Genomic DNA, 21044 nt, shown 5'->3' with positions numbered 1-21044 from the left:
GAGTCTTATATTTCTACACAGAGATTCAAAGTTTTCTTCATGTAGGACTGAACATTTCTTGTATAATTCTTAAATATTTTGTCTTTTTCATGCTTTGATCAATGAGATGTGTCCTTTTACTATATTTTTGAATTGGAGCAGTGGTATAATGACATAGTAGCTAAGCATAGGGCTTTGGTGACAGACCCCCTTATTTAAATCTAATCTTTAGCTCTGTGAACTAGGGCAAGTTACTGCGTCTTTCTGTGTGACTTGGTGTCCTTCCTTGGTTTCCTTGGAGTCCCACTGGCCAAAGATAGTATAAATTGAGCTTGAAAAAGAATGATAGTTGGAATCAATAAAAATCTATCAAATATGTTTAAATCCATGACTCTTAAATTTATATAGATGTATATATTTAAATGTAATTGATCACCTCTAGAGGATGAGATTATCTTGAAAACTTGTGAAGAATGGGAAAGAATCAAGCATTTATCCTGCCTTTTCCATTTGAACTTTACTACTGGAAAACAATATTGTAAAAGAGTGGAAATACTCTTTAGGTAAATATTTAGGCTGATAAATGTGAAATAAATGATAAAATTAGAATATCACCATTTTGCAATCCCTGGTTAGCTCTACACATTGAGCTTCAACATCCTTTAATATGAAAAAAGAGTGAAGATTGGACATTTTGTGCCTCCTAATGAAACAATATATAACCACCTTGAAAACATTGTTGAAGAAAGAAGCCAGTCACAGAAACCAAATATTATATAATTCCATTTATATGAAATGTCCAGAATAGGCAATTCAGTAGAGGCAGAAAGTAGATTAGTGGTTGCCTAAAGCTGATGGGGAGGACTATGGATTTAAAAGGATGATGGCTAGACGGCATGGGGTTTCTTTTCGAGTTGATTAAAATATTGTAAAATTGACTCAATACTACAGCTAATTTTACTACATTTTTATCACCTATGAATATACTATAAGCCACTGAATTGCACACATTAAGTGGTTGAATTGTATAGGATATAAATTTTATGTCAATAAAACTGAAACAACAGCAAAACTTAACAACAAAAAGAAAAAAAAGGAACATATTACCACCTATTATCCTGTGAGAAGAATAGAACCTAAGTCCAATCCCAGCTCTGAATCTAGATGCCCATTTTTAGGAATACAGAGAAGATGAACATGCTGAACTGCACTGTTAAGTATGCACTCAGCAGTGTCCAGACTACGTATTTTTCAATACATAAAATGTAAGAAAAAAAGAGGGATAGAGGGGAAACCTATACATTAAAAAAAGCCTTAAGAAATATCAAATTTTTAAAATGATTGAGATTAAACTCTAATAGCTAAGGATGCATACTTGGGTGATAAAATATCCAAGGAAATGATTAGTGTAAAACCCAGGAGGGTTGAGACTGGGATAGTGAAAATGGAGGGGATTCTGGGTGGGTAGCAAAGTTCTCTTCCTGGAGCTGAGCAGTAGTTAAATGGATGCTCTCCTAATAGTAATTCATTAAATTATATGTTTGGTTTGTGCCTCTCTTGTATCTTTATTTTACTTTACAATAAAAATGGAACAGCAATAAAAAATTTACAATAACATGAATCATGTAAATATTATTTTGTGTAGAACATGCAGTTGGAAAGAAATGTAGTCATATACCACAGAACTGAACTACACAAAGTAAAATGTTCCAAGCATCAGGGTCAAATGAATTACCTTTTCTTTTCATTCTCAGTGGCTCAAAGTCATACTGCACTTTGGCTTCATTCTGAATTTGGTTGTAGTTTCCTTATCTTTGTATGCTTCTCACCAAATAGGGTTTCTATTTGTCTTTTTTAAATTTTTACTGTGTACAAAAGAAGCACATAACTTCATATTATCACCAAAAGCATCCAGCTGCTTAATTTATTAATGTCATTTCACTTCTTAAAGACTTATTCTCTGAGTTCTCTGATTTATTGTTTTAATTTAGATTGATTACTTCCTAAGCGCTGTACAACTGTTATCCCAGGCTTTTAAAAAAATTTTATTTTATTTTATTTTTTTTTACATTGAGCTACTTGATTGGGTCCCCTGTGTATTAGAGTCCATGCTTTTCTTTTTTCTTGGATTCCACATTTTCTTTTGACTTGCTGGATACTTTTAAAGGCATTTATTTTCCAAAAAGATTGTGTGGGAGGTCATTTTTTTGAGCTCTTGTGAGACAATTTCATCATTTTCACCTCATACGTCATTGAGATTTTGGCTATTTACAGAATATTAGGTTCAAAATAAATTTTTTCTTAGAACTTTGAGAGTATTTTTCAACATACATTGTTGCTTATTCATGTGACACCAATCTAATTTTTATTCTTTTATAGTTAATCTTCATTTTTTAAAATCTAAGGACAAATAGATCTTCCCTTTGTCCGTGGTATTCAGAAGTTTCAATGATGTATCCTTGAATGGGTCTTTTTTGTTTCTCTGCTCTGTACTTGCTAAGCCCTTGTAATCTATAAAGCACATATCTTTCTTTAGCTCTGGGAAATTTTCTTCTGTTATTTATTTCTTATTTTTCTCCCTTGTATTTTCTCTATTTTCTCTTTCTGAAATTCATATGGGGGCTACTACTGGATAAGTCCTCTATATGACTCTTAACATTTTGCTCTTATTTTTCATTTCTTTGGGTTTTGCTATATATTCTAGGAGATCTCCTTGACTTTTTTTGGTAGCTTTCTAATAATTTAAAAATATTTGGTTATCATATTTTTTATTGTTCCTTTTTTTACCTACCGTAGGTTTTTTAGGCATAATTGTCTCAAATCTCTTTAAGTATACCAATTAGAATTATTTTTAAGTTGTCTTCTCATCACTTAATTAGCTGTTTCCTTTGACGACAGATATTTAGTTTGATTATCTAGGCCTCTCTATTTTGTGCCATTGGTTTCCACTATTGCATGGGTCTGTGGCATCTTTGAATGGAAGCTCTCATAGTTAGCCCAGAACTAGTGGGTGTGGACTGGCAGCCTTTGCTATAGGGTAGATGGCAAGGAAGGAAATGCTATACAATAAGGGCTCTACTCTGGGTTTACATATCAGTTATGGTTCTTTGGATGCAAGGGAAACTTACGGGGAAGATATGGGGGTATACAAAGTCAGGGGTAAAGTAGAAGAACCAGATTCAGGGCAGGTTAGGAGCCAGGGTCCACAGAAATCAGAACATCACTGGGGATTTACTTCTAGGCAACATCTCCATGAAGGTGAAACATCTCTATTGGAAGGTGAAAAAACTTGAGCTGCTTTCAGTGTTTGTGTCAGTCTGTTTGAGAGATGATCTGATTGGCCTCTCTTGGGTCAGGGAGCTTCCCCTTAGCCAAGAGAGGAAGGCACCTTGGCTCACAGTTTCTTAATTGACCAAACTGTAGGCAGTGCAAGATAAGTGGTTCCCCAAAGCAAACGTGGAGTTCTAAAAGAAAGGGAGATGCAAGGCAGGCCAAACGATGGGTGCCCATTGCAGGGGCCAGCACATGAACCAACAAATGTGGTCCTCCCCAAGAAGAGTTTTTACTCTGTCTAGCAAGCATAGTTTTTGTTTCTTCCCAGGTGTCATCCTCCTGATGACAGTTCTCCAGATATAAAGGTGGAGATGCAGCCTGACTCGCCTCTCTGTTCCAGCAGCAGGCCTTCCATTCATCCTCCTGATTTCTGCTTCTCTTCCCACTCCTACTCTATTCCTGCTGACTTTGAACTCAGAGCCCTCAAAATGGCTCCAGCCTTAGCTACAGCTTTCTGTGGTGTACATTCTGAGCTGTTGCTGCTTCCTCTCTGTTTTATCTGCCAGTGCAATCTCATCTTCTCTCTTTATTCCCAGAAATCTGCCAAATTTCTGACTTGCTGAAGGCTTCTTTTATGTGATTTATTCTTTTCTTTACTGGCATGTCAATGTGATTTTAGGAAGGAGTGGAGGTCAAGGCCTGTTGACTCTGCCGTCTCGGACCAGAGGCCTCTGTAGATAGATTAATCTCTTGGTTTCTTTGAATGTTTCCATGGATGGTTGATTTTAAGGGCTTCTTTGTTCTGGGAAAATAGTCCAGATTTGTGGAAAGTTAGATGGGAAGCCCCTGGCATATCTAGCTTTTTCTTGCTCAAGATGGAAGGAAGACTTACTGTTTATTTAAAACTAAGCTTAGGTTTTATCAGTGGGCGCTTTATAGATCCAGGCACAAGGTGCCAAAGTATCTCAGATATCCTCTGCCAACTGGACTGAGCTCACTGCTGACAGACCTCGCCTCATTCATCTTCTCCCTTGACTTTTGTGCTTGTCTGGATGCTAAATTTTATGGAAAACTCCCTTCCCTCAAAAGAAACTAAAATGAAGATCTGTTCAATTTTCAAATGCTTAAGTTCTCTCTATTCTGCTAATCTACCAGCAGAATAAGATTTTATCTTTAGGGAAGGGAGGGAGCTTGGAACAGTGCTTTAAAAGTAAAACCCAGAAGACCTAAGGTTTTAGGCCTTTCCTTGTCACTTACCTTTGAAAGGTCTCTGAGCCTTGGTTTCATCATGTGATAAATGGGGCTAGGAAGACTGCCTCGTTTTCCTCACCTGGATGTCATAAAGATAATATTTTAAAAAGCACTTTGCAAACTATATATAAATGAAAGCTATTGTTCAGAGGGGTCAGCACTATTGAAGCAACCCTTACAATTGCCTATGGGCTCTAAGAAAAGTGCCTATGGGCTCTAGAAAAGTCTTTGCTGGGGAGGGCTCAGAAGAATCATCTTAGAGAATATCTAAATGGTTGTGAATGGACTATTAATAGAAATCTAAATTTTAAGGACAATTCTGGTGAGAATTCAGAAGGAAATGAGAAACATGTTATTGGAAACTGGAGGAAAGTGGATCCTCATACACTTAGCAGAATTATGACTTGCACTTATGTGGAAAGCAAAATTTATAAATGATGAGCTTGGATATCAAGGTGAGGAGGTTTCCAGGCAAAGTGTTAAAGGTATGGCCTGGATCTTCTTGCTGCTCACAGTCAAATGCAAGAGGAGCAAGGTAACATCTTAAAAAAAAAAAAGATCCAAGACTTCGTGTTTTGGAAAATGCTTAGCTTATTCAGATTGCAAAAGATGCTAAAATGGAAAGATCTCTTGTTAGGAAAGCATCCTCTTAAAAAAAAAAAAAAGCTGAGGCTGTGGCTGTACAATCGATACAGGTAGGAGGCAGAGAAATTCTAGGCAGACACGGGCGGGTCCCTAGCAAAACCCCACCTTCAAGCCAAAGTAGCCTGAAACCCATGGCCCAAAGTGAGAACTTCTATTCCTGTTTGCCTGCTCTCTCCTGATTGGTTCTTTCTGAATAATGTCTTTTTACCAGTCAAATGTTGTCTTTTCCAAAACTACCTAAGGCCTGCCCTTCCCCCATCCTGTGCCTATAAAGACCCCAGACTCAGTCAGTAGTGTGGGAGATGGCTGGACTTCAGGGAAGAGGTGGCCAGACTATGGAAGAGACAACCGGACTTTGGGGTAAGACAGCCTGCCCATCTTGCCCCGTCTCCAGCTCCCCTCTCTGCTGAGAGCCGTTTTTAATGCGTAATAAAATTATCTGCCCTTCAATTGTCTGAGCAACCTCGTTATTCCTGGATGCTGGACAAGAGCTTGGGACCCACTGAGTGTGGGTACCCAGAAAGGGCGTTACACTGGCCCTTTGCCCTCTCTGGCGGAGGGCAGCTGCCCTAAGCAACAAGGAAAAGGGACAACTGAACTGCTAACACACCACTGTCCGCAGACAGCAGAACTAAAAGAACACTGTAACACACTCTGGGGTCTTGGGGTCATGGGCACCCTCACCCAAGTGCCACTACAAGGGGTCAACTGAGCTGCTAACACACTGCTGCCTGTGGACGGCGGAACTAAAAGAGCACTGTAACACCCACCCTGGGGCTTCAGGGTCACAGGCACCCCCACCTGGGTACCACCATGAGCCCTCCATGGAGCTTGCTTCTGCCGGCGCCTGGAGCAGCTGACCGGATCTCGCACTCACTCACTCATGTGCTCCCTCCCACAAGGGGTTCAGCATGGCGGGCCGAGTAGACAGGACACTCCTGCTGCGAGTGGAGCAGAGGAGCCAAGAAAAATCCTCCATCACTACCTTTTGATATTATCTCAGAAAGATCAAAAGATCAGAGCATTCAGTCACACAAAAGCCTCCTTGAAGGGTGTGGCACACAGATATCTTAATCAAACCAGAGAGCATCTAAGAAGCTTAAGGGCATTGTCCCTCAGCCATCTCAGCAAAAGCAAAAATAGAAATAAATTATCTAGCAAAGATCTGTGGACAAGACTCTTGCCTAATGGAATGAATTCCTGTGACATACACAGAGGACTCACAAGGTTTTTAATAATTTTATACCACAAGAAAGACTGCCAACTGAGCCTGAAAGGGACAGAGTATGTAATGAAGGAAGGCTATCAGACCTCCTCCACCTCCCCAAATTCTACAGGTAGGAAACAGGCCGACAAAACTACTCAGCAGCAAACATGCTACCATTCATGAAAAGAGAAGGGCCTGCGGATGGAAAAGAAAAACAGGAGAACTTAAAAGGTGGACATTTCTGGGTGCCCTTCCTAGGTAGACTTTGAAATGGGCCCCCAGTTTGTTTGTGATGAGCTATGAATAAGCCTGCATTCCTGCCATGATGGATTGTGGTTGTGTATGCTTTTGGATGTTGTGGGACAGAACATTGGGGTTATATTTATAAGCAGATTATACAATTATATCTGGTATGGCCCATGTTATTTTGATGATAATAGAAGCTAGATTAGAGAACTAGCACAAATTTTCAAGGAGATGTCAAAATTAGCCTCATCTTAGCTTAGTTATTTGGAGAAAACAAATTTTCATGCCAATGTAAGAGAAAGGGTAAGGATAGTGGCATAAGACTAGAGTTGATAAAGATTAATACCCTAATTTTAAAAAAGCACTGGCAGTTTTAATTTGGAAATTTCTCTTATCAGCAATGGATTAACTATATTTCTAAAGACTTATGTATTCATTTAACAACAGACTTAAAATATTGTCCATGTGTACCAAACCTTATATTAGGTGCTAGGGAGAATAGAGCTCATTAGGATGTGTTTCTTTGCTTCTATAGATTGCAATAAATGGCCATAGATTCCTCCTTTCCTTGTATTGGATGCTATGAGCAATATGACTTTGCCTCTCTTCCCATCAATAGGTGAAGTCTATTTCGCATTTTGAATGTGAGCTGACCTTGTGACTTGCTTTGTCCAATAGAATGAAGGAAGTTACACATTATAGGAGTTTTAGCTGTGGGAGTTCAGGCCTTGCAGCTTCCAGTCTTGTTCTCTTGGAATGCTACTGCTGCCATGGGAAGAACCAAGGCTAATCTGGTTGGAGATGAGAGACCAGCAGTAGCTGCCATGGGAAGAACCAAGGCTGATCTTGTTGGAGATGAGAGACCACATGGAGAGAGAGGCCCAACTAACAGCCAGTCAGATGAGCAAGGCTATTTTGCATCTTCTAGTCCCTGCTAGGCTGCTATCTGATAGTTGCCACATAAATAAGCCCAGATGAGAAGCACCCATCTGCCTCTAGCCCATGCTGATGACACATAGTATCATGAACTAATAAATTATTGTTGTTTTTAAGCTACGAAGTTTTGGTATGGTTTAGTATCACCGCAATATACAACTGCTATCGAGGGGCTCATGTCTAATCAACATATTTTCATGGCTTTTTCATTCTAAAAGATTTACCTAGGAATTCTATATTTACATTTGCAGTAATTAAACTTATTGTGTTTCTCACATTTGCATATTCTATTTTGGTTTTTTATCCTTGTAGCCCAGATATTCTGGATATCATGTGCTACTTTTGAACTTTGTAATAAGAGTTTATTCCATTTTAGATCTGGTGTCTTAAGAGAAATCACTGTTGGTTTTATGTTGGACTTCTACTTGGCAAGAGCTGTTTTATACCACAAGATGTGAAAGAGGGACCTGTGGCAGGGACAGGCCATCTACACCAGATTTGAATTCATTTCAAGAAGCAGGGATATAGCTCTTCTTAGACAGGTTACTTCTCCTCCTGTCTTCTGAACCTGGGTATCCTGACCATGAGGGTAATTCTCACCCACGTCCCTCCTTATGGAAAGAGTTGTACAAAGCTAGACAATGCCTTTGTGCTCCCCTACCATTTAAAATAATATTTTACATTTCAGTTTTGTAAATGAGCCTAAAAGGACATCTTTATTGAGTGGCATGACAGAAAGATTGCCCATCTGTGGCTATCAATTAGATAAAACTCATCATACCCCTAATGAAGTTTTCCCCAGCTGAGAAGCCCCATCTAGGCTGGCAGCAAGGATGGGTATGTGACTATTCTTGGGTGAAAGAACTTTATGCAGCAGAGGATCTGCATCTTCAGTATAGAGATGTGCTCACTAGTTACTGGATGTTTTAGTTCATAAATGAATTGGAAGCTGGGCTTGTATCTAGGAGATTAAAATATTTAGGATCTTATGTGTAACATAATGTATCTGTCTTTTTCTAAAACTCCCATTGGTTCTCAGTGATATATTCTTTCCTCTTACTTTGTGTGTTACATTTCTCCTTAATTTATAGTGAGAATTGAGGCATTGTAACATTTCATATTAATTAGCTCATATTTCTCAGTGAAGAGCAGGACAGAGAGCAGATACTTGTATACTGCTTGTTCTAGTTGCTTAAATAAGTAATTTACAGAGGATTTTACAAAAAGAACCACAATATTACCACCAGGATTGTAAGGCCTTAGTCACCAAGGAGTTATGTAGCAGTCAACGATTTTGTCATGTGTAGGAGTTTTTTCCTTTAATCTATTAATTGCTTGCCCTATTTTACTTTAAGACTCTTGGAAGTAGGTATTTGAGAAGGACAAGGTTTATTAAGGTTTAGTAAAATACCAGCTGAGGTTACAATAGTACACTGAGTAGTACAGTAGTAATTTTATTTTATTAAATGTATCAATTGTATTAAATGTATATGAAATGCTAAACTAGTTATTGTTTGAGAATTTAAAAAGCGTAGAGATTCCTAAGGAACTTATTTTATTAATATGTCGAGAGAGTATTTGGAGACATGACAGGTCTTTTGTAATGTATTAGAAGCTCACAGGAAAACTGCCAGACCCATGGCTCTTTTCTGGGAAAAGCAGAAGCAGATGGTTTGTTTATTTTTTTACCCTCCATCTCTATTCTATACCCTGGTAACCCCACTACCCTGGCCATAGCTGATGGGACCACAGATCGATTGATGACTGACCCAAAGAGAGCTACAGGTCAGTTGAGGTTGACAGGCCCGTCCAACCCAATCTACTTTTTGGGAGAAATAATTCTGTTAACTCAGAGAGATGCTGTCAGTCAAGTGGCACAGAAGTCAAGAGACATGGAGACAGGCAGTAAGTAGAAGGCGTGAAATAATAGCAACTATAGGTAAGAAGAAGTCATGAGACAGGGAATAAGAGAGGGGAGAAACTTAGCAAGTAGAGACTACCAGTATCTGGGTCACCATAAAGCAGAGCCCCGGGACAGGGAGCAAGGGAAGCCCTCTGAGGGGAGATGACAGAATTGCCAAAGATTAGCAGACACCTTTTGTGGCCTTTGCTCAGTTCACAGCAATCCCTTTCTTTAGAGAGCCTCCTCCTTTCACACTCAAGGATTCTGTGTGGCAGCCATATTTGTGCTACAGTTCCAGGCTCTGCCTTCCAGGCTTCAGTTGATTGGACCAAGGTTGACTGTTTCATCCAAGCTTAGCCAATCAGATGCTCTTTCCTGGGACTTTGGAATTGGGTCTGCGAGACTGTCTGTCCCTGCCTGTGGCTGGAACAAAGGGACTAGAGCTATGGGGTGAGAAGAAGCAAAGCTAGTGTGTGGAGAGAAGAGAAACGTGTGTGGAGAGAAGAGAAACATATGTGGCAAGAAGCAGACATCGAGAGGCCATGTGGAAAGAGGGCGTGAGACAGTGTGTGAGTCTTGGCTTCTGATAGATTTCTATTTCCTGTCTCTGACCCCTCGAAGAAGTCCCTTAGGGCCTCAAGATATCTGCATTTTAATAATATCCACCAGTATTTTAAAAAATTGGCCAGGCATGGTGGCTCACGCCTGTAATCCCAGCACTTCAGGCAGCCGAGGTGGGAGGAGTGCTTGAGCCCAGGGGTTTGAGACCAGCCTGGGCAACGTGGCGAAACCTCATCTCTACAAAAAAATCCAAAAATTAGCTGGGGGTGGTGGTGTGCCTGTGGTCCCAGCTACTCAGGAGAATGAAATGGGAGGATCACCTGAGCTCTGGAGGTCGAGGCTGCAGTGAACTGAACTGTGATGGCGCCATTACACTCCAGCCTAGGCAACAGAATAAGACCCTGTCTCAAAAAAAAAAAAAAAAAAAAAAAAAAAAAAAAAAAAAAGTGACTTGAAACAGTTTCCAATTTTTGCAATGAAGATTCTCAGTGAGAAAGTAGAAATTGTGTGGTAATCTGTATGAAATTTGAGTTTTCCATGAAACTCAGCAGGGCAGCGGTCAACATAGTTTCTTGCTTCTCTTACAATAAGTCTATAGCTGAGAATGTCTCAGTTTCTCGCAATCTAGAAAGGACTAACAAACAAATGTACTTGGAGAATCTGACATACTAACGAAATCATCCCATAATAATGGGTAAAGGAACTAATGGAGTTAGATTTTTAATCACCAAATACCAATTGCTATTTGAGAATACTTCTGCTGTTTTCTCTTCTGGTTACCCTTTGCTTTATACACATCTTTGTGTCCTTGGAGGGCAGGAGCACGTTTGGTACATTAGGATTGGGAGAACTGCATGCCCTTTTACTCAGGCTCAGTGGTTCCTCTTTCCCCAGTTGAAGTCTCACTATGATCTTGTCCATGTGTGATGACAGGGCTTGGTCTTTGAGGTGAACAGACATTTTAGTACTGAATGTGGGTTCAGTGATTATGATTTTATTAAGGGCAAGGATTGTGTTGTTTTAAGTTGTGCATCCCAGAGACAGCCTAGCATCTGGCCCAATACCTAATGGGCTCTTCAAAATTCATGCAGTGAAGGACTGAATACATAGTTTTTCTCATTGGCAATTTGAAGGTACAAAAAACAACGTAAAACCTGACACCAAACCACATATTAAATTATATAATCTAAGCATACAAATGGATGGATGCCTAATAAAATTCTTTAGGGTAATAATTATGATTATGGTATTTTTGCTATGCAATTTCTTAACCCAAGGAGAGAATTCCCTAGTGTGAGAAACATAGCCAAGGATATTGGTTCTATGTGTCATTTGCAAGGGGCTTGCTTTTCTCTATCCAGATTGTGTTTTAATTTAGAAAGAAAAATGGCAAGCACTGTTGCCACTGGGTCATGCATCACTCCTGCTGAATTTCCCAAGGGTGATAACTTTACAATTTCTCAGAGGTTTCTACTTATTTCATTTGTCAGAGGAACGTTTATAGTTTTCATATAAATTTTAATGGGCAGGAACATCTGTTCCCCATCCAACCGTGATGTTTCACATTGAGTATAGATGGCAATCCCTTGGCTGAGCACAAACCATATTTGCTGTGTATTGGGTGCTCAGAAAAATAACATAGATCCAGGACAAAGAAGTAGAGAGGAGAGAAGGGGTGTGGGAGGAGAAAGTGGAAGAGGGGAATAGAAAGTGGGTGTTTGGGCAGGAAACGCCTCCCTGAGCCAGCTGGTGGCGCTGTGCACGGGCACATCTTTCTCAGGTGCTCTGGCTTGGTCCTGGCAGATCTCAGGTTCCCCCTGGTGGGGGATGGGGTTTGGGGGGCGCAGCCAGCGGGCCTCGTGTGAGCCTCTTAGCTCCATTTTATGGAGCTGCTCCCTTATAGAAACTGTGGATACCTCCTGGCCCTTGGATGTGTACCCGCATGTCATGGCTTCTGCACCCATTCAGACGTCAAGGCTGAGGAGCTGGCTTCTCCTTGTTTGCTTCTGGACCTTGATAAGTTTCTCCTTACCTCTTGTCATCTGAGCTCCTGCTGGAACTTTGAGTTCCTGGCAGAGGAGTAAACAGAGCATTGGCCTTTTCTTTCACCGCTCAGAATTTTTTTGAGGACCCATGACTACCTTTCTGGCTCTATCTTATCTTGCATTTTCCCCACAGCTACATTGTTCTCCAGCCATCTCAGATAGGCTTTCCAGATGCTATTTTTGCATATGTATATCCTGTCCACATGTTGGTGTGTGCACATGCATGGAACACACTAATACACACGCCCTCCCCCGACATGTGCACACACAAATACACCCTCCCCACACATGTGCACACACAAATACACAGCCCTCCCTCCACATGTGCACACACAAATACACATGCCCTCCCCCCACATGTGCACACACAAATACACACGCCCTCTCCCAACATGTGCACACACAAATACACACGCCCTCCCCGACATGTGCACACACAAATACACACGCCCTCCCCCAACAAAACATGAACACATGAAGAAACTCCCCTGCCAATTTCTCTCCATACTTCAAAACATGTGGATGGCTGAAAACTATTTTGTAAAGTTTTCTCTGGTCCACTCAAGCACAGTTTATCACCCCAACTCCTTTGCTGCCTCCACCATTACACACTTCTGTGATAGGGTCTGTCATGTCACTTTACAGTGATGGTTTTGGGTATATAATGGCTGCTACTCTGAAGTACAATTGCTTGGATACAAGTCACAGTTCTGTCACTGGGCTGTGTGATCCTGGATAAGTTACTTAATATCTCTGCCTCAGTTCCCTAATTTGCAAAATGAGGATAGGGTTAATAATGACCACATAGGATTGTTGAAAATATTAAATGACATGATACATGTAAATCGGTTGACAAAATACCTGGCTCAATAATGGGCAGCTATTAATATTGTTAATTACTTGGTTTTCTTCCTGACCATCTTGTACAGGGACTGTCATTTATTTGTATTCCTACAGCCTGCCATATAATAGGTATTTTACATGTTTGTTGAGTTGAATTGTTGAATTTATGGTTCCCAGTGGCCTACTGGATTAAGTCCATGTTCTCTGGAATCAGAAGTTGGGGTTCAAATCTTCAGCTTTACCATTTTCTTTTTTTCTTTTTTTTTTTTTTGGTGTGCTCTCCATGTGTTTATGTTTTTTATTTTATTTTATTTTATTATTATACTTTAAGTTTTAGGGTACATGTACACAATGTGCAGGTTTGTTACATATGTATACATGTGCCATGTTGGTGTGCTGCACCCATTAACTCGTCATTTAGCACTAGGTATATCTTCTAATGCTATCCCTCCCCCTTCTGCCCACCCCACAACAGTCCCCAATGTGTGATGTTCCCCTTCCTGTGTCCATGTGTTCTCATTGTTCAATTCCCACCTATGAGTGGAATTGAGAACATGCGGTGTTTGGTTTTTTGTCCTTGCAATAGTTTGCTGAGAATGATGGTTTCCAGTTTCGTCCATGTCCCTACAAAGGACATGAACTCATCATTTTTTATGGCTGCGTAGTATTCCATGGTGTATATGTGCCACATTTTCTTAATCCAGTCTATTGTTGTTGGACATTTAGGTTGGTTCCAAGTCTTTGCTATTGTGAATAATGCCGCTATAAACATACGTGTGCATGTGTCTTTATAGCAGCATGATTTATAATCCTTTGGGTATATACCCAGTAATGGGATGGCTGGGTCAAATGGTATTTCTAGTTCTAAATCCCTGAGGAATCGCCACACTGACTTCCACAAGGGTTGAACTAGTTTACAGTCCCACCAACAGTGTAAAAGTGTTCCTATTTCTCCACATTCTCTCCAGCACCTGTTGTTTCCTGACTTCTTAATGATAGCCATTCTAACTGGTGTGAGATGGTATCTCATTGTGGTTTTGATTTGCATTTCTCTGATGGCCAGCGATGATGAGCATTTTTTCATGTGTTTTTTGGCTGCATACATGTCTTCTTTTGAGAAGTGTCTGTTCATATCCTTTGCCCACCTTTTGATGGGGTTGTTTGTTTTTTTCTTGTAAATTTGTTGGAGTTCATTGTAGATTTTGGATATTAGCCCTTTGTCAGATGAGTAGGTTGCAAAAATTTTCTCCCATTCTGTAGGTTGCCTGTTCACTCTGATGGTATTTTCTTTTGCTGTGCAGAAGCTCTTTAGTTTAATTAGATCCCATTTGTCATTTTTGGCTTTTGTGGCCATTGCTTTTGGTGTTTTAGACATGAAGTCCTTGCTCATGCCTACGTCCTGAATGGTATTGCCTAGGTTTTCTTCTAGGATTTTTATGGTTTTAGGTCTAACATTTAAGTCTTTAATCCATCTTGAATTAATTTTTGTATAAGGTGTAAGGAAGGGATCCAGTTTCAGCTTTCTACATATGGCTAGCCAGTTTTCCCAGCACCATTTATTAAATAGGGAATCCTTTCCCCATTGCTTGTTTTTGTCAGGTTTGTCAAAGATCAGATAGTTGTAGATATGCGGCATTATTTCTGAGGGCTCTGTTCTCTTCCATTGGTCTATATCTCTGTTTTGGTACCAGTACCATGCTATTTTGGTTACTGTAGCCTTGTAGTATAGTTTGAAGTCAGGTAGCGTGATGCCTCCAGCTTTGTTCTTTTGGCTTAGGATTGACTTGGTGATGTGGGCTCTTTTTTGGTTCCAAATGAACTTTAAAGTAGTTTTTTCCAATTCTGTGAAGAAAGTCATTGGTAGCTTGATGGGGATGGCATTGAATCTGTAAATTAACTTGGGCAGTATGGCCATTTTCACGATATTGATTCTTCCTACCCATAAGCATGGAATGTTCTTCCATTTGTTTGTATCCTCTTTTATTTCATTGAGCAGTGGTTTGTAGATGCAATAAAAAATGATAAAGGGGATATCACCACCTAACCCACAGAAATACAAACTACCGTCAGAGAATACTATAAACACCTCTACGCAAATAAACTAGAAAATCTAGAAGAAATGGATAAATTCCTCGACACATACATCCTCCCAAGAGTAAACCAGGAAGAAGTTGAATCTCTGAATAGACCAATAACAGGCTCTGAAATTGAGGCAATAATCAATAGCTTACCAACCAAAAAAAGTCCAAGACCAGATGGATTCACAGCCGAATTCTACCAGAGGTACAAAGAGGAGCTGGTACCATTCCTTCTGAAACTATTCCAATCAGTAGCAAAAGAGGGAATCCTCCATAACTCGTTTTATGAAGCCAGCATCATCCTGATACCAAAGCCAGCCAGAGACACAACCAAAAAAGAGAATTTTAGACCAGTATCCTTAATGAACATTGATGCAAAAATCCTCAATAAAATACTGGCAAACCGAATCCAGCAGCACATCAAAAAGCTTATCCACCATGATCAAGTGGGCTTCATCGCTGGGATGCAAGGCTGGTTCAACATACGCAAATCAATAAATGTAATCCAGCATATAAACAGAACCAAAGACAAAAACCACATGATTATCTCAATAGATGCAGAAAAGGCCTTTGACAAAATTCAACAACCCTTCATGCTAAAAACTCTCAATAAATTAGGTATTGATGGGATGTATCTCAAAATAATAAGAGCTATCTATGACAAACCCACAGCCAATATCATACTGAATGGGCAAAAACTGGAAGCATTCCCTTTGAAAATGGGCACAAGACAAGGATGCCCTCTCTCACCACTCCTATTCAACATAGTGTTGGAAGTTCTGGCCAGGGCAATCAGGCAGGAGAAGGAAATCAAGGGTATTCAATTAGGAAAAGAGGAAGTCAAATTGTCCCTGTTTGCAGATGACATGATTGTGTACTTAGAAAATCCCATCATCTCAGCCCAAAATCTCCTTAAGCTGATAAGCAACTTCAGCAAAGTCTCAGGATACAAAATCAATGTGCAAAAATCACAAGCATTCTTATACACCAATAACAGACAAACAAAGAGCCAAATCATGAGTGAACTCCCATTCACAATTGCTTCAAAGAGAATAAAATACCTAGGAATCCAACTTACAAGGGATGTGAAGGACCTCTTCAAGGAGAGCTTTACTATTTTCTAGCTGTGGGACCTTGGGCAAGTTAATCAAAGTTTCTACATTTCAGTTTCTTATTATTCTCATTAATGTTATGAGTATTATTACATTAAAGGCTCATCTTAATATCACTATATCAAGCCTTCTCAATCACTCTAGCTGGAAGTAATCACATTCTGTATTTAACCAATCAATATAATTATTAAATGCCACCTATAAGCCAGGCACTATGCTAGATACTGAGTGTGCAGTGGTAAATATATCAGATATGATCCCCACCTCCATGTAAGTTGAGGTTTAAAGGAGTGATAAACCTCAAAAGTTCTCAGACCATAGATTTGGGAGACAGGAAGAGGTGGGTTGACAGAGGAGGGATTTCTTTTTATTTATGAGGAAATTCTTTCCCAGGAGCTTTCATTCTTTTGCATCTTATTGACCACAACGAGATCAAATACCCATATTTAGATCAATCCCTGACATAGGAGATGAGCTTACCTTGACCGATTTAGACCAATTATGATCCATCCTCTGAGAGGGAAAGCTGTTGGAGGGCTGTCCACTAGGATTGCCATATTATTCATGCAGAGAGCAACTGCAAGCCTTGTGCCACTTGAAGGAAGAGGAAAAGGAAAGTAATGCCCCATCCTGTAGGCAGCCTTGCTCCAGTGAACAAGTAAGGAGACCTGATTGCACATGCTCAGTCTCTTCCCTGATCTTGCCAATCAGGAAGGTCAATCCTTCTCCATGGAAGGAGAAGGACCTGAGGAGGGGATCAGAGGAGATGGTACCCAATGTTGCTCTTCCCAAGGGAGAGGAGATTGCAATTACAAGAGTGTGCTGCATGGGCCCAGGCAGGCATGCTGAGGGGCGGGGAGGCTCTCTTGCAAGGGAGGAGACCCTGTGGTCTGTGCCCTCATCTCATTCGTTGTGTTACAGCTAGCATTGCATCTCACCACATTCTGCATCCAATCACACCCTATGTGTGCACATCTTTCTTTCCTTCTGGGCTCTGATCCTCTCCAATGTGGGGCCTTGTTGTACCTTGGCACATCATGAGAGCCGAGCACATGATTGTTGAATCACTCAGCTCCACTGCCTGGGATGAAGGCCTGTCCTTCTGAAGAGTTACCATGCAATGATGAAATTAGGGGCTTTTAAATAACTGACCAGATAAGGTGATGGTGCATGTTGTTCATTTATTCAGCTTTTCAGTGGACACATACTGAGTTCCCTCTGTGTGCCAGGTTTGCTCCTAGGAGCTGAGATACAGAGATGGACGGGAATAGTCCTGCCTTCCAGCAGCTCCCAGTCATGTGAAGGAGGCTGACCTATACATGCATACAGCCACCTCTGTACTAATATGACATTGTCCAATTTTTTTCACTTACTTACACTACCCAGTGCTGGTGTCTGCACTTCAGAGCTGAGGAGAGTCTCACTGCATGGACCAGAGTGGTAGATAAGGGTTAGATGGTAGCCAGGCATGGTGGCTCATGCCTGTAATCCCAGCATTTTGGGAGGCCAAGGTGGGCAGATTTCTTGAGTCCAGGAGTTTGAGACCAGCCTGAGCAACATGGTGAAACCATGTATTGCAAAATACAAAAAAATTAGCTGGGTGTGGTGCTGCATGCCTGTAGTCCCAGCTACTTAGGAAGCTAAGATGGGAGGATCACTTGAGGCTGGGGAGATTGAGGCTGCAGTGAGCCATGACTGCACCACTGCACTCCAGCGTGGGTGACAGAGTGAGAACCTGTCTCAAAAAAACAAACAAACAAAAAAGAGTTAGATGAAGTCTGCCAGTTCCTAGCTATGTTACCTGATCTCAGTCTCTGTATCTATAAGAGGAGAATAATAATAGTACTTGCTTCATAGAGTTGTTGCGAGGATTAAGTTAGATAATGCACATCAGTGCCTGGCACACATGCTAGCCACTATAATCATTATTTCATCTATTAACTTCACCAACTCCAGTAAATGCACTATTCTGGGTTAAAAATGATACCTTGCTTATGTAGAGAACACAGGATAACAGTTTGTTACTCAAAGATTTTAAATGGGGAATGAAGGAATCTTTACAAAATAACAGAAACTTAGACATATAACTTTTCATCAATTAAGGGCTTAATTCATTTTTATTTTTTAAAACATTCTGGATGATGTTCATTGCAGGGGTGAGTTACTTGCATCCTACCAAAGCTAAAGAGTCTTGCTGCCTTTTAAGTGTTGGAGAAACCATCCACCTGTTTCAATAAAGACCTGGAAATCAGGAAGATGGTGAGATTAAGCAAAGTAGGCAAATGGGAATACTTATAACCATGTATGAAAGCTGTTAACTGCCCATGTCTTCAACCCAGCTGTTTCTTCCTTTGGCCTTTCTAAATTTATCATTGAAGAATCCCCATGTCATTATAATTGGCTAAATCAAGGACTTTGCATTAGTCTTGTTTTTGACTCCTTGGGCCAAAATAGTCTCATTAATCATTCTGTTGCTGGGGGAGGGAACTCTAGGAAAAAGGTTGTGTTGGTTGGGAAACCAAATATGCATTGGGCTAAAGCTTTTATGTAGCTCTTAGATGATCTCATGGATTTGGTACTTTCTGGGGAAAGGAACATCAGACTTTAAGCTCCTGGAGGACAGAAACCTAGACTTGTATAATTCTGTATCTCTGCAGCTTAGGATATTGCTTAGTAATAACAAGTACTCGATAAATATTTGTTAGGCTCACATTGGAGTTTTATTTTTATTTATTTGTTTATTTATTTGAGACAGAGTCTCTCTCTGTCACCCAGGCTGGAGTGCAGTGGCACAATCTCAGCTCACTGCAACCTCTGCAAAGCAATTCTCCTGCCCCAGCCTCCCGAGTAGCTGGGATTACAGGTGCCTGCCACCATGTCTGGCTAATTTTTGTATTTTTTTGTAGAGGTAGAGTTTCACCATGTTGACCAGGCTGGTTTTGAACTCCTGACCTCAAGTGATCTGCCTGCCTCGGCCTCCCAAAGTTCTGGGATTATAGGTGTGAGCCACTGCAACTGACCTGTTTAGCTCACATTGTTGAACTACAGTTTAGTTGGGCATAAAATTCCACATTAACAATTATTTTCACTGAGCACTTTCATCTTATTATGCAAGTATTTCCTGGCTTCTCAGTTGTTTTTGAGAAGTCTTCTGTCCATCTAATTGTCATTCCCCTCCTTCACTTGAGATAAATCTATTCTGAAGTTGATGTCTATTTTTCTCATCCTCGTTTCTATCCTTTTACTAACTGTGTATTTAACCATAAAATACTGGTGTGGTATTTAAAAATTATATAAAGTATTACCCTGTTGATATCCTGCAATTTGCTTCTTCAAGTTACCATATGGTCTCAACATTTACTTCTGTTGATACAAGCAGATCTACTTCATCCATTTTCAGTGCTGTATACTATTTCATTATGTAAGTATACCACAATGCATTTATTCATTGATGGCCATTAGTTGGTGTCTGATTGCTGCTATTGCAAACAGTGCTTTCATGAGCATCCTTGTATTTGTTTTTTATGTAACATATAAGATGTACATTTAGAAGTGGAACTGCTGGATCTCAAAAGATATGCACATCTTAGGTGTTGATGGTTGATTTCCAAAGTGGCCTTACGAACTTACACTCCCACCTGCTGGGCATGAGAGCTTCCATTCTTTATATTTTCACTGACCTGGGTGTTGTCAGAGCTCTGAATGGGTATGCCCTTAATCCTTACTTTATACTTCCTTTCAGTATTATCATTCCCTATTTGCAGATGACAAAATGGAGGCTAAGGGGTAGCATGCTCAGAGAAAGAATGAATGCATGAATGACTGAACATGGTGATACTTTATTTCTTTCTTTATTATTTCTCCTACCAGAGTAGAAGTTCTGTGAATGTAAGGATCATATTCTTAACCCTTAGAACAGGTCTTTACATGAAGTAGATTCTCAGTAGTTATCTGTTGTTTAATGAATGAATGTGGATGGATGGAGGGAGCCTGGGAAGAAAACATTTGCTTTCTTTAGGAGGCTCCTCCCAGCCTACTGAGATACATTCTGCACTTACTCTGCAAGCTTTTAGAAGGAAGGGCTCTAGCTGTCTCTGCCACTGGCGCTCTCCAGGCCTGCAGCAGCGTGGGCCAATGGAGGGAAGGAGGGGTGATAGCTAAGAATTTTTTCAATGGAAAATTCAATCTGCTCAGCAGGAGTCTGATGAGAAGCTGGGGGCTGGTCTGAGGAGGATGCAGCTGGAGGGGCTGTCCATCTGGATCTCGCAGGCCTCTGGATGCTGACAGGTTATTCTTAGCCATCTTTTCTTCTGTCTTTATTTTCTTGTAATCAGGGCTCTCTTGAATTTGCAATTGAAGCCTTTTTTATCCCTCTTCTCTAAAGCAATGATTTTCCATATAGTAATTCTTTCCTTCTTTAGACTTCCCAAAGTGGGTGGATGGTTCTTTTTGTGCTCAGACATTTTGCAAATTGCTTCCCACCCAGCTCCTCCCCTGAATGTTTTTGTGGCTGGTGGAGACCTATGATGTGTGCTGGGTATTTGGCCTCCATCTTCTTGTTTACAACAACCTCCTTGCTAATGATATTTTCCTAGTAACATCTAATATAAGCATATTTCTCGTCCATCCTCCCTCCACCCCATGTGTCTTGAATTCTGCTGGATTAGTTTAGCTGGAGCCTTAAGAGGCAGCAAAACCGAGGGCAGGTGGCTGAGCTTCAATCCTTGGCTCCTACGTCATAATCATAATCACTCTCATTCACATAGTGCTCCATGGTTAACAAGCACTTCCACATTCCGTAGCTCTTTAGTCCTCAGAACAGCAGAAGCCAAGGCCTCTGGGGCTTGGTGACATCCCCAGCATCACATGCATAAGAGGAAAGGCCTGGATTTGAACCTCCTTTTCTGATGTTAAGTCGCCTACCATTTCTTTCAGCCCAGGCAAAGATCCCAAAGACAAATGCCT

The sequence above is a fragment of the Pongo abelii genome, chromosome 7, assembly GCF_028885655.2.
Source record: "Pongo abelii isolate AG06213 chromosome 7, NHGRI_mPonAbe1-v2.0_pri, whole genome shotgun sequence".
NCBI classification, from domain to species: domain Eukaryota; kingdom Metazoa; phylum Chordata; class Mammalia; order Primates; family Hominidae; genus Pongo; species Pongo abelii.
This window is presented reverse-complemented; position numbering follows the sequence as displayed.